The following is a 4,055-nucleotide window of genomic DNA, read 5'->3' as shown; positions in this document are numbered from 1 at the left end:
GAGTTTCACCCTTGTGGATCTTTACAAATAACTTGAGCAGAATGGGGGTTAACTCTTCTTTAAAAGTTTTGTAGAATTCAGAGGTACAGCCATCAGGGACAGGACTTTTCTTTGTTGGGATGTTATTTGTTACTGATTCAGTTTCCTGACTTGTTATGGGCCTATTCAGATGTTCTATATCCTCCCAGTCAATCTTGGTAGATTATATGTGTCCAGGAATTTTTCCATCTCATCAGATTTTCTCATTTGTTGGCATATTGTTGTTCATAGTATCCTCTAATGATGTTTTGTATTTCTGTTATGTCTATTGTTACATTGCCAGCTTCACTGCAAATTTGATTTACCTGGTTTCTTTCTTTCTTCTTAATAAGTCTTTCTAGTGGTTTATCAATTTTGTTTATCTTTTTAAAGAACAAGCTTTTACTTTTGTTTATTTTCTGTGTAGTTCATTTATTTTCTATTTCCTTTAGTTCTGCTCAGTTTTTTATTTTCTCTTTTTCCCTAGAGTTTCTGGATTCTTTTGCTGTTGCTTTTGCAATTCTCTGAGACAAGTTAGGTGGTCGATTTGCCTTCTTTCCATCTAATTCTTATGTGCACTAATTGCTATGAACTTCCCTGTTATGACTGCTTTTGCAATGTCCCAAAGATTATGCAGACTCTTGTTCTCATTGTCATTGGCTTCCATGAATCTTTTGATTTCAGTCTTTAGTTTTTCAGTAGTTGTGAAGTCATTCAGGAGCAGGTTACTTGGTTTCCAAGTATTTGTGTGATTTTTAGGATTTCTCTTGACAGTAAAATCAAGTTTAATTCCATCATGGTCAGAGAAGATTCTGGTTATAGTTTCTGTGCCTTTGAATCTGCACAGACTTGTCTTATGCCCTACAATGTGGTCAATCTTAGAAAAGGTTCCATGTAGAGGTTAGAAAAATATATCTCATGGTTTCTGGGTAGAAAATTCTATAGATATTTGTTAAGTCCATTTATTTTATGGTTTCCTTTAGATCCTTTATCTCTTTACTTAGTTTTTGTCCAGATGATCTGTCCAGAGGAATTGAGTAGATGTTGAGGTCTCCAACAATTAGTGTGTTGCAATGTTTTAATTACCAACAAATGCACAAAATTAATGTTTATTCCACCTTTGTGTCATATTCCTGGATCCTTCGCCAATGTTACACGAGGCAAAAAAAAAATGAAAAACTGAAATCAGAATCACTAATGTTATCAAGTAGGGAAACAAATAAATTAAAATCTAGCAGCCATCAGCAAGAGTATAGCAAATATGATGCTGTAAAAAGAAAACAAAGAAATTGCTAGAAAACTGTATGCATCATACTCTTTCAATTCAGCAAAATATGCTCTCTAAATACAATGGAACAGAAATTTTTTTCCTGTAAGCTATAGAAATACAAGTTCTTTTTAGAATATTATGGACGGATAAAATGTGTTTGTAATGGTAATTCTACTAAGCTATTACAGAGTGGGGCGGGAACACATTTATGAATTTTGGGGACAAAATATATTGTAATTCTTTGATAGGGAAAATGGACATTAGCCAAAATTAAAAAAAAAAACAACACAGAAGTACAAGACAAAGGGAAATGAGACTTCTCTTCTATCTTAGCAACATTTAGATGGAAATCAAATTTAAATGCAGTCCACTCTGCTTTTGAAGAGGTTTTGGTTTAGCTCCCAAATCTCGATTGCTTGACACAGTCTCCTATGAGAATACTCAGAAGGTGTCTTCTTAAACAACAAACCTATTTTTAGTGGTGAATCCACTCTTAGTAGCTATGTCTGCATGGGACTGATAACTAATCACTATCTTTGGAGGAAGTCCTAACCTTTCCTTGTATACCCTCCCTATATGTGTAACAGCCTCTCTATTTTCACATTCAGTAGTCCATATTGCTATCTTATCGCCTTTCTCTCTAACATTAACCACAGCTCCACACACATCATCACTGTAGTCATCAAAATATTCTCCAATAAGGCACAGCTGTGTCTCTAGCCAAAAGCAATCGAGGTCACTTTGTCTCTGCTGTTTGTTCAATGTAATTAGCCATCGTCCTCCTGTTTGTTTTTCTCATCTTCCCACATAGCCTCAGTACCATCCTTAAAATGTAAGTAGTCACAGCCAGGCATTAAATTACTAGAGAACTGGTATGGTTGTACAGAGCCCGAAAGTCTTCAACAGTATCAAACTTAGAGATCAGTCAAAGGTTTGTTTGCAAGTTTTGCTTTTATCATTTTTCAGAAACCAGAGTGCCCATCTGTTCTGTAGAGGATGTTTAATATAGTGTTCTGGATTAACAACCTCCTGATTAGAATCTGTTTTCTCCTCTTCTGTAGGTGGGGGGTTAGGGGTAGGGGTGGTTTCCGGTTCCACAGTTGCCATCTTAGCAATAACCCATTACTTCTTAATTCATTTTATTATTTAAGTTGTTTTAACTTTGACTACAAGGACCTTTTGCAATTGCCTTTTTTTTTTTATTTTAGAGAGAGAGAGAGAGATATTTGTTGTAGGATACGTGCACTTGCCAGAAACAGAGATGACAGAAAGCAGTAAATCACCTGTAGGGAAGATGGCCATACTGCAATCCCTTCTGTTCCATTCTCCTCTCAGGGTGTTTTGCACCCATGCACACATGCCCAGAGTGCTTTAAGCTGCTGGATCAGAGCTCAAACCACATCCACTATGTGGTAGTCCAGCAATGTAAACATTGCGCCATTTGCTGACCCTTCCAGTTGCCTTTTCTATCTCTTTTCCATGCTCTAAAGTTCTTAACACTTCCCTAATATCTGTCACTGCAATATGTTACAAGTTCATTGTATAATTCTCAGTCCCTATCTTAGAGTTAGCCTTTTTCCATGGGACCCTGATTCCCTTTATTAAAAAGAACCAATTTTAGATGAAAAATAGGTAAGCATGTTTACAGAAAAAGAAACTGAATGTAAAAAGTTATTATTCAATCTATCATGTTAGATAATTGTTAGACTTTAGAATTGAATTTGTTACTCTAATACAAAAGTCAAAACTCAAATAATGATTTATATAACTTGTAAAGTTATACAGAAGATCAACCTGATCTCAACCAATTTATATTCAAAATTCTAACATGGTGTATAATTATAAAACAGTAATTAACATCACAACTTGGAAATTTTCTTTCTTTTATTTTTTGAGAGAGATTTTGCTAAGTTCGTGTGTGCACGACAGAGAGACAAAGAGAGACAGAAAGACAGAAAGTGAAAAATCATCCCCCGGGAAGAGATGGCCATGCCACAATCCCTTCTCCTCCATTCTCCTCTCAGGATCTTGGGCACACATGCACACGCACCCAGCATGAGTTTTAAGCCACTAGGTCCGGGACTCGAACCACGGTCAACTATGTGGGAGTCCAGCGACAGTCATTACGCTAACTGTTGGTCCCAAAAGATAACAGTTCTTAACCAGGACTTGAGCAAAGGGGACCCTTACATACTAGTGGGAATATAAATTATTAGACCTGTTATGGGTAATGGTATGAAGGTTTCTCAAAAAATTAAAAATAGAACTATCATTTGATCTAGCAATCCCATTGCTGGATAGAAATCCAAAGGAAAGGATATTATAGATTCTGCAGTTCCATGTTTATCAAAATACTATCATAATGGCCAAGAAATAGAATAAACCTACATGCCAATAAACAAAGGAACAGATAAAGAAAATACAGTATACAAACATAAGCACACAAATACAGTAAAATACTAGTCAGGCACTTCATTACTGAAGAGTTCTCTGAATATTATTTTTGAAGTAGAAGCTCAAAAGTCTCTACTTATTGTTTCCTCTTTGATTTTCTTCATAGCATTTAACACTCTTAATACAGATATTAGTTATTGTTTGTTTTCTTCCATCAATTTCCTCCACCACCAAAAGAATGATACTCTTGCTATATAGTCTGTGTTATTTGTCAAACTACATAGCTAATCCAGCTCACAAGGTTTTGCACCACTGTTGCTCCACTTGGAACACTTTTCTCCCAGGTACCTGCATAACTCACCCTTCCCTCCTT

General features: G+C 35.8%; 1 pseudogene; it reads right to left on the bottom strand.

Moving 5' to 3' along the window:
• Window positions 1-1,613: 1,613 nt before the first annotated feature.
• LOC102496595 (eukaryotic translation initiation factor 4E pseudogene) lies at window positions 1,614-2,395 on the bottom strand (annotated as a pseudogene).
• Window positions 2,396-4,055: the final 1,660 nt, after the last annotated feature.

Source organism: Tupaia chinensis, unplaced genomic scaffold (assembly GCF_000334495.1).
Source record: "Tupaia chinensis unplaced genomic scaffold, TupChi_1.0 Scaffold000486_1, whole genome shotgun sequence".
In the NCBI taxonomy this organism is placed as follows: domain Eukaryota; kingdom Metazoa; phylum Chordata; class Mammalia; order Scandentia; family Tupaiidae; genus Tupaia; species Tupaia belangeri.
This window is presented reverse-complemented; position numbering and strand designations above follow the sequence as displayed.